The sequence below is a fragment of the Daktulosphaira vitifoliae genome, unplaced genomic scaffold, assembly GCF_025091365.1.
Source record: "Daktulosphaira vitifoliae isolate Bord-2020 unplaced genomic scaffold, ASM2509136v1 Scaffold_3, whole genome shotgun sequence".
NCBI lineage: Eukaryota > Metazoa > Arthropoda > Insecta > Hemiptera > Phylloxeridae > Daktulosphaira > Daktulosphaira vitifoliae.
The window spans coordinates 15,955,196-15,965,834 of record NW_026099574.1 but is presented as its reverse complement, the minus strand read 5'-3'; the positions used below and the strand labels follow the sequence as shown (position 1 = coordinate 15,965,834).

At 33.3% G+C, this 10,639-nt stretch overlaps 1 protein-coding gene across 3 annotated transcripts in view; it reads right to left on the bottom strand.

Moving 5' to 3' along the window:
* Positions 1-8,622, bottom strand: part of LOC126901795 (uncharacterized) — a 46,968-nt gene extending 38,346 nt beyond the window's left edge. Inside the window, exons 1-2 of one of the 3 annotated variants that reach the window (XM_050678558.1) lie at positions 8,443-8,622; positions 8,183-8,379 (exon numbers count right to left, since the gene is read on the bottom strand). The gene's annotated coding sequence lies outside the window, so the exon portion shown is untranslated. Of the gene's footprint in view, positions 1-6,811; positions 6,945-8,182; positions 8,380-8,442 lie in introns of those variants that run through there. The other 2 variants (XM_050678560.1, XM_050678559.1) reach the window with 2 other exon arrangements.
* Between the last annotated feature and the right edge of the window lie 2,017 nt (positions 8,623-10,639).

The following is a 10,639-nucleotide window of genomic DNA, read 5'->3' as shown; positions in this document are numbered from 1 at the left end:
AAAAAAAAATTTCGGACTTTATCTTATCTTCATGGTGAAAATGGCTACCGAATGCTATTTTTGTGTGAAAATTTTCGATTTTGTATTTTCCATTTTTAACTTTATTATGCTATAACTTTTTGAAAAATGTATGAATCATTACAATTTTTTTATGAGAAGTAGTATTTATATAGATCTTTCATTCGACATACTGTTTTTTTAAATCGGACCATTTCCCTAAATACAGGGGGGATTCAAAACATAAAAATGCATATAGAAAGTAGAACTTTTTCAACGTAACTTTTGAAAGTGTTCCGGAAGGTCTGACACTTTTATATATATCTTAAATTAAAGCTAATGTAATATACTTTATAATGGTAAAAAAAAATTTCGGACTTTATTTTATCTTCATGGTGAAAACAGACATTAAACTTAATAAAAAAAATACGATTTTTGTAAAAAAATTCTTTTTTATATTTTTAACTTTATAATGCTATAACTTCTCGAAAGATGTATGGATCAATATAATTCTTTTTTTTGTAGATGCATGATGTCTTTACCTATCATTTGGTATATTTTTTTTATAAATCTGACTTTTTACCTGCCTACAGGGGGGGATTCAAAATGACAACTTTTTCACAAAAAATTGACTTTTTCAACTTAAATTTTGAAAGTGTTCCGGAAAGTCTGACACTTTTATATATATCTTAAATTAAAGCTAATGTAATATACTTTATCATGGAAAAAAAAAATTTCGGACTTTATTTTATCTTCAAGGTGAAAATGGCTACCAAATGCTATTATTGTGTGAAAATTCTCAATTTTATTTTTTACATTTTTAACATTATAATGCTATAACTTATTGAAAAGTGTATTGATCAATATAATTTTTTTATGGGAAATACTATTTTCTAATAATCTCTTTTTTATTCGACATACTTTGTCTTAATCAGGATATTAATAAGGAACTAGCAGTTTATGAAGCTTTTGGAATAATCCACCAATTTTTTAAAATTAAACACTATCTAAAGATTTGCATCGAAGCGTTTTATTTTGATAGTGATTTTAATCACTGTCAGATATCATTATACTTGATCCAACTATGCCACGTCACCACTGTGCCGCGACCCCCCTGTGCTGGGTTTTTACATGTGAAGTATTCATTTCTTTCGGTTGCCATTTAGTTGTAATTATTTGAACATTTTTACTCGAATGTTAAGTTATTATTACAAGTATGTTAAACATTTTACGATTAACACGAGTAGTCAATGATTATTTATAATAAAATAAAACGAATTATTTCATTATTGTTTTCGACATTTTTGAAAAGCTTTATGCATTCACTTTTTAACGAATTAAAAAAAAATGTTTGTTTCTACAATCGTATTACAAAATTAATAATAATGTGTAGTCAAACATTTCAAGGAAGAAAATATATTTAAATATACAGGTCATGTACAGATTTAAAAATTAATGCACTTAAAGATATTTATCATTAAAAATGATGAATTTATTCATTTGAAAAAATTGCAGCGATGAAAATTAAAATTTTGGCTTATGGTAAATATAATACCATATTTTTAAAAAACATTAATTTTACTAACTTTGAAAAAATATATTAATATTAAACAGAATCGTTAAATAAAGAGTTGCTAAAAACAAACTTTTTCATTTATCATTTAAAAAGAATTGTACAGTCATTTGAGTTCCATCATTAGTCATTTTGTTTTCTGAAGTTTTTTTTTAGAAAGCTATGTTCGATTCTCAAGAAAAATTGTTTTCTCCAACTAAAAATCTGTCAATAATAATTTTAGTGAAAAATATAAGAACAATAAGTTCATATTTTGGTTTTCCAATACAAAGATCACATACTGTGACGGAGACAATGCGACGGTTTTGGCTCGGAGATAATTTATAATGCATTATAGGGCAGATCCTATTTATTATCTATGCCAATGTCCATTCACTACCCGTGAATTTTCGGATGTCACCATAACAATATAGAGATAGTCTAGTGGCTGTATAAATCCTATTGGGAGCGTACGCTAAAACTGTTTGTACTTTTTAAAAGAATATTTTACAAGAGAAATCTTTTTTCATAGTTTAATACGAAAAAAAGCACATAAGAAAGGCTGTCGAGTAAAACTTTATAAAACATGATTTAATCGAGCGATAAAATTGGTACAGATATACTTACATAAAAAACAACTGTTTTCGTCATTCGCCCGGACAATTAAAAAATTACAGCATGGCAAAAAGAAATTTGTTTAATAAAACTTATTATGATAATAAATGCCCGCTTTGGATAATATTTTGAGATAGATGAAAAAATATTTATATATTTGTTCAACAACCAAATGGAATAATGAAAAATAAATTTCAAATGACACCACTGAATTTTTAATTTATTTTTTACGTATCACGATTTTATCAGATGAATCTATTTTTAGTCTCCAGGTTTTTGGTAAACCTGCGCTTCCTGTATCTAAAGAACCCGAAATTCGAGTTTTAAGTAAACAATTTTATTTCTGACAGTTTTGGCTCCTGAATTTTATAATCTCGCGAGTTTATGACTGCAACACAAGTTATGTATACCGAAAAGTCGTATCTTCACGAATCGTTTGTTGTATAATTATTACTAAAATGACACAAGCAATATTATAAATAGCTAACGTGTCATGAAATATTGCATAATAAGGATTATAAAAAAAAATTCCTTTGTGCCTAGAATTGAAATGAATTGACTCTAACATTATGTTTATATAATTGACGTGCAATTTTTATTCATAACAGTTATCAAATCGTTTTAACTTTCATTATTACAATTTGTCTGCTTTGAGATTTTATTTAAAAGGCACAGAGTATCCTCAACATGGTTCCGAAAAATAAAATAAAAATCTACTGGAAGCTGAATACTATACATAATATTCGGCTTTTTTCATATTATAATGCAAAAAAAAAATATTATACTGTAAAAATTGAAACTTCTCGATTTTTTATTGAATCTAATTAAAACTCACAAAGTGAGTAGATTTTCAATTAACAGTTTGATAACTTGCGGTTAATTTTAATTAAAAGTCTGTATTAATAAATATTATATGAGTTTTAAAGAAAAGAAAAACTGTACCCAGTATTTAAAATTCTTTTTTATACTCATCCCAAATAAAAAGTTTCATATGGTTAGTTTTGACGATAAAAATAAGAAATATAATTACTTGTATGATTTTAATAAACAGTTCAATCTTATAATTTGTACATTTTTTATTGTTTTTGGAAATTCTCTTAATTAAGATGGCAATTAAAAGGTAATAATGACGTAGGATTTATTCAATTAATTATTGTTGAGGGGTGTAATAATAGCATTATTTTAAGGATTTTTTTTCTTAAAAATAATAACAAGTATTACAATAATTGTAGTACAATTATTGACTTTTAATTATCTAAATACTTCGCAATAAATATCGTCGTTAAAATTTATTAAAAAGCATTCTCTCAGTTCAAGATTAAGTCCTCGAAAACATTTGAATATTACATTTATTTTTAAACACACAAATTTTAAAGTGTATAAAATAAATTTATACACACCAATATGATATAATACTATAATATGATATTCTTTAAATACCCACGATGACATAAACATGGATTTATAACTTTTTGTTTGACAGTATTAATAATATTTTGAAAAATATAGCCCTCAAATATATTAGAGTTTTATTTGATTTGATCTTATTTTTATCTTCGTGTTTGTACTCTCTAATCTCAAACATTTATAAATGTGCCTAATTTGTCATGAGATGAATTTAATGACTATTGTTCAATAGATTTTGTAATTTAAATTATTGTAATAAACTTTGGTATTAAGATTATAAATTTTCGTTTATTTTTACCAAAAATAGTTATGCAAAAAGAGAAAATTAATTTAGTTCCGCGAGTTATAAATTGTTTGATAAAATTAAATGCATGTAAGCTCTTGTGGTTTTATATTAGGCAATATTTTATTCAATGTTATTTATTAAAAACTATGTCAATACCATATGTTAATACGTGAGGGGTTGAATGGGAAAACTATTAACATTTTAGTAATAAATATTATTATCAGAAAAATGACAAACCTATCATATCAATTTTTTGAAATAATGGTGAAATATGGTTAAAATATGGAATATTTTTATATATTAAAGGATAACCAAAAAAATCATCATTTAATATATATAAATACAGTTAACTATTTGTTTTTAACAAACCAATTTACGAGTAATGAATTTTGTTTCAATTACCAACTCGAGGGAACACTGTTTCTAAATAATATTTTTAAAATTTTTTTCTAAAATAATTAATAGTTTGTTGGTTAATTATGGAAAGTAAGTAACCTTATTTTAATAAAAAAAGGCACTTAATAACTGAACGTGTAGAATTAAAACATATTTTTAACGGTATTAATTATACTCTTTAATTATGAAAATAATAATTATACCCGAGATATTACTTAAGGTCAACGTTGTATTACTACTTTAACACAAGAAGGCGTCGGTCGAGTACAACACGAAAACGAGCTTTTGCCCGAACATTATTAAGTATAAAGTATGTTCGAGTAACGAAGAAAAAATTGCGTTAAAGAAATTTAATATAACGAAATAAATGAATATTACTCGAGAACTCGAGTATAATAATTTTGTGATATTAAAAAAAGTTTTAGTAATGAGAATTATCGGGCGTTTCGAAACAGCAGTCACCCAAATGAAACATATCATGTATAATGAGAAATAATTCTTGACAGTTCTCTTTGCACACAATAATCCGTTTTGCATCGCTTGTTTCGCACAAATGTAATGTAATTTAATAACGACATACTCACTTCGCGCTATTTACTAATCATTATTTTAATAAAAATGCACGCCTTAGTTGTAATATTTCATATTTCAAAGTGATGCGTAGGTATTTGTTAATAAAGCAGTATTATAATGTACACGCACAAAACAACGAGGAGGTATTTCAATGGCAGCTATTTGTTTCCAACGACAACTTAACATATACATTGTCGTAGTTTTTTACCTAAATATAATACCGCCATTTACTCGGTCTGTGCTTTTTGTATATATTATAAATTACCAGTTTCACTGTCTAGGAATCAAAAAGATCAAGAGAAACGTATTTCACTTTGCTTGATTCGCCGAATAAAACCAACATTTTGTATTAATAATAAAAACGTATACGCAAAATGCATTGTATATAAAAAACGATTTCTCCACTAGACAGTGCAGCCGAATCTAGAACGAAACAGTGCCTGATGTTGTGCACCACTGTCTCGAGTTCGAGACTATCAAAGGCGGTTTTGTTTGAGAGATCGGTTCTTAAAGTCACCATCTTTCTGCCCGTCTAAGGATTAACCACTCATCCCGGAGGAGTACCTATGGTCAAGAAATCTCCTCTTGGGGGGAGGTCATCATGACCATTAATGTGAACTTGAGCCACCATAGAAACATTTATAGATCCCACAAATTAGTCGAATTTCTCGAAGAGAGAGCATAAAGAAAAAGCATGTAGTAAAGAAGTTTCCTGACAGGTTTATTGTCTAAAATAATTAACAGGGTATGAGACTATAGGCCCTACAGAAATTTTTTTTAAGCTAAATATTTAGCAATCCAAAATATTTCATTAGACTACATATGTGTTTAACCTCAAAAACTTCGCGCTGTATTTTCACGAAAGAAATTAACATCTGATTGAATAATAAACAACACAACAAGTTTTAACACACAAAAGCTTTCACTATATTTTCTTTAGGTCAAATTATTCTCCCGTTGTTATTCAATATTTAGGAACATAAATGGCAATTATCGCTTACATACAGTTATTAAATTAAAAATTTCATAACAATTTAACCGACACAAATTACCGCTAATTTACTAGAAAGTTTTATATACGCTATTGCAAATTTTTTATTCTTTAGTTCCTATATGAATACGCTGCTCTTTCACCACTACTCGTCGACTTTAGGAGAAATCATTGTGTAAAAATTGGATCAACAACCTCCAAGGCACAACTTAACACTAACAATTACCACGCAGCCAGATAGACGTGCACAAGTTACCTGGACGCTGTGATAACATGCAATATAAAAACAGGTTTATTTTTTGTATAAATGACACACTCTTATTCTCTCGCGGCCTAGCTGTCATTTTCAAGTGAAAAAATCTATTCTCGAATTGGGTTTTGGCATAACTGCACCTTGCACGGCAGTTAAAAGTAACGAACTTGCATTTGTGTCGTCGTGCTGTAAAACTGCTGGCAACCTAAGAATTCAAAGCGTTAACGTATCGCATGATATTGCCAGTAAAACATTATTAATGCAATTTAGAAAGAAACGGTCAGCATCTTTTGAAGGGAAAATAAACTAGTTAACTCCAAGCCAAACGACTCAGCAATGTTGTGATATTTGTGCGCCCAGAACAATAAAAAGCACATTGTCGACGATTACTCGTCTAAGCGTTTGTTTAAGCCGTAAGAGTAAAACTGCGCACAAACTATTATCCTCATTACAATGGCAGGTACATTAGCGAAAACGGCAATAAATGATATTTATCGAAGCAATAAGAATATTGTTCGAGTGTTTAATGCCGTGTTAGGCCCATTTGTTTTACAACTATGAACAATAAAGATAAAAACATAATAACGACTGATGTTTAATTGACTATCGAGTAACACACGTGTGCACTTGAATAGGTATTACTATCAAATAAAATAGATATGGCAGTTGGAAAAATTCCTCTGTGGTTGTGCTTGGTCGAGATTTCCCTATCGTTATCATTGTAATGACATGAATACTTACGGCTCATCGACGAGCGTTACAATTGAACACTCGACAGAGAAATGTGGTAAAATTTAAGCACACGACTTTGTATATAAACGAGTTAATATCAATACGAACGTGGACAAACCGCTACTTGTACCCGATCGAAACAAATAAAACATACAGTCGTTTCAAAAGAGTGGAGCTGTTCAAAAAAAAAAAAACAATGGAATTATCCGTTAGTGGGGATTGCAATTTTTTATCTTCGAAGGCGATCGTATTGCAACACAGGAGTATCAATACGTGACGGCAAAAGTAATGCTGACCAAATGGTTAATACCGCGCCGGCTTTCCGGCAGTAATTAAAAAAAAAAAAAACATTAACAGATTGTTAAATGGTTCTGACCAAGGGGAACGGCATTATAACAATAAAAGCGACATCAATTATAACCGGCTCATTCGGCAGCACCAGTAAAAAGTAAATTATTGCACAACGACAATACCGTGTGCGCCTCCCTAACGTATAATGTTACAATAATTTATCATGTGTAGACACGTTTATAAACAACGTCCGTTCAGGATGCATTCATTAACACGTTTATTTCTATGCGTTATCGGGTCGAACGCCAGTTCGAAACAGACAACGTGTTTGATGGAATATCGATCATCCCTTTGTGATTCTGCTAGTCGTTCCTTTTCGTAGTCCGGTCGACTAACGTTACATGACACTATTGAGGAAGGGAAAAAAGTTCATTTCTACAGGTGGACGCTCTTGACAAAAACCACTCGAGCATTTTCTTGTTTTTTATTTCCGTGCCGAGTGCACCAATACAGTTTTCGTCCGAATGATTTTTCGAAAATATAATTTCATTCAAAGCCAAGGGAAATAAGATTACCATCACGCGTTATGAGTTTAACATTATTATGAGTATGTATTATTTTCGTTTATATCAGCGACGCGATGGTCACGCGCGGCGAGCGCAAAGATATTTTTACAGCGGGCGACTGCGACGGTGGGTTTGAGTACAGCGGGGCGGGAGAGGGGAGGGGTAGCGTGTCGCAGTCACCGGGAGTACTGTTGCCGCCGGTTCTTGATGGTCGATTATTTTCGGAACAGCTCGGCGGCCTCGTCCTCTTCGCATAGCGTTTGCCACAAACCGTCGTGACAATTTAATCGGGCCGGCAGCAGTTTCAAAAACATAAAACAATAATTGTAAACGAAGGGGTCTGTTACCGAGTTTGTATAGAACTCTGCGAGTGCCTTTCACGGCAAGCGATGGACGAAACGTACTTTTTAGGTGGCAAATTTAAGCAAAACGAGTAGCGACAACAACAAAGCAACGCGATGGTCAGACAAAACAGCATTGTGTGTTTGCACAACGTTACAGCTAAATTTTTTTGTGTACGTACCTCTCTATAAAGCTGTCGCTTGCAACGCGGCCAATCGATAACGGTATTATATATATATTACAATGATAGAAACGGCTAGATAGGTCTGTTTGGTTTTCACGGCGCGAGAGACTTTACAAAGGGAAACCGACAAATCCGATACTAGACGTGGAGACAACGAAAACGGCAGCGGATCGTCTCATAGTGTCCCGGTAAATCTATTGGTCGAAAAAAAAAACAATAGAAAACGATACAATTACAGTTGAAAACTTAATACATACGTGCCACGAGTTGTCGGTACTCAACTTATAAGTTTAATTACAAACGTAAGCGGCGTATTTATCAGAGTGTTATACGTGTGCAAATTGTCTGTGTATGTGTAAAATCTCGTGTGTTTGGTTGTTAATCGGAGGCGGCGCGTGCTTTGCTGCAGAAGTGGCACTACTACTGCACCACTACTCAATGTAAAGAGACCGGCGGCGAAAACCCAAGTGTAGTCGTGTGTGTGTGTGGTAACGGCGGGATATTTTACTAGTATAGTTTACGGCGGCGCAAGCGGCGTTTTCAACGCTCACACCCTGCCGCTGTCCCATCGGACCCTCTCTGAATAGTTCGGTCGCGCATTCGCTTAGCCCGTTCCACGACTGCCAACTGTACGATAGCGTTATCGCCGACGTTCAAATCCGAGTAAATTATTATAGTGCACAGAAAAGAAAATATCCCATGACCACTAAGCCCTGCTTATACAATTTCCAAGCACACCGTAATTATCGCGTATTGAATTTGGATTTACGGTGTTTGTTAATGTCATAAATCAATTCGTGTTATCATTCAATGAATTGATATGATAACAACCGGCCGAGAGGAGGATTTTCCTCGGAACGGATATTAAACGGTTGTGATAATTATTTTATTGTTGTTATCGCCTATTGGCGGGATAAAGCTGTCTAGACGTCGTTCGCGTGGTATGTAAACGTTGATCAGCCGCGTCGCCGCCACCGATAATTGATGCCAGCGATACACCGAAGAGTTACACGCACGATATATTAGCCGGTCATGTGGACATAACGCTTAGAGCGCACGCAACGGTTTACAATCACGTCCCCCGGTGCTCCTTTTTGTGCGTATGTTTATTTACCTCAAATTACATTCTAGGCGTTAATCCCCGTCTCGTTTCCGAACCCTCGCCGTCAACATCACCACCGGCGTCGTATTCGTCTTTGCGGTGTGAAACGAGACAGCGTCCGTGTGCGTGCGTACGAATGCGTGTGCCCCACTCGTCCGCCACCACCGCCGCCGCACCGTCAACAAAACTGTCTAGACGATACGTCACCGGGTATTCGGTAGTAGCAGCGGTTGCGTCACATTCTCTTGCCTATCACTGTCGTCGCCGCCACGTGGCGAATGTGTCCAACGGGGACGCCAATGACGACCCCGATCGATATTGTGTGTACCACGTTGTCGTCGGCGGCAGCAGTCAACGACTTCATGGTCTATTGGACACGCACACACAGCACGGAACCTAAAAGCTGCACTGGTGTAAACTAGACAGTCGATTCCGAAACAGACCATAATAAATAATGAGTGTAACCATTAGAGGGACAGGGAGGAGAAGGAAGAAGTGAAAGGCGACTGGTGCTGTGGTAATTTTTTTATAAACAACGACAAAGGACAGAATAAAAAGGAATTAAAAACAAATAGAGTGTAACCATAACGCTGTGTTTGTCCGAGCGCTGATGTACCAAATGTTTATCGTAACACACTAATCGACATTTTAACGTGGGCGTGTGCGTTCACGTGATATATTATGCGAGTCGCATATTATGTAACCAAAAATATGAGATACCAACGCCGATCATCACAAGTCACAACACACTATGCTCTCCAGCAGTTAATGATATTACACTGAGCATAACATCATTACAATACTATAACGGTAAGTAGTCCTCGGCCTCGATCGCGGCCGGTCTTGTGGATTTGACCTCCAGACCGTGGCGGTGACGGTCGCTTAGTTTACCTAATGCGACCAAGAAATTAGTGGTATCCCAGACAAACAAATAAAAAAAATTAACCTGCTGGCCAAATGGTATGCAGACAGTATGAGTCACGCAAATAAAAAAAATCGTCATGGTTTTTTTTGTAAACAAAAAATTTTACCAAATTTATCGATAGATACAAAAATACACAATGAACTTTAAAGAAAATAAACGAGCTGTGTGAAATTGTTTTACACGTTTCTCCTTTTAAAACAATGTTAAAGTTATTTACTGAAAAAAAAAAAAGAAAAGTTCGCATTATAGAAAAAACCAACAGAGTCGAGAAAAATAATAAAAAGTTCAATGATCCGGAAGTCACTAAAACTGTTGGGTACATTATATTTTTTTTCCCTCCTCTAGGCAATAGCAATAACCACGAATTGAACTGTTTAAAGTAAAAGCACAACAGTTAAAAAAATGAACATGAAATGACTGTTATTTG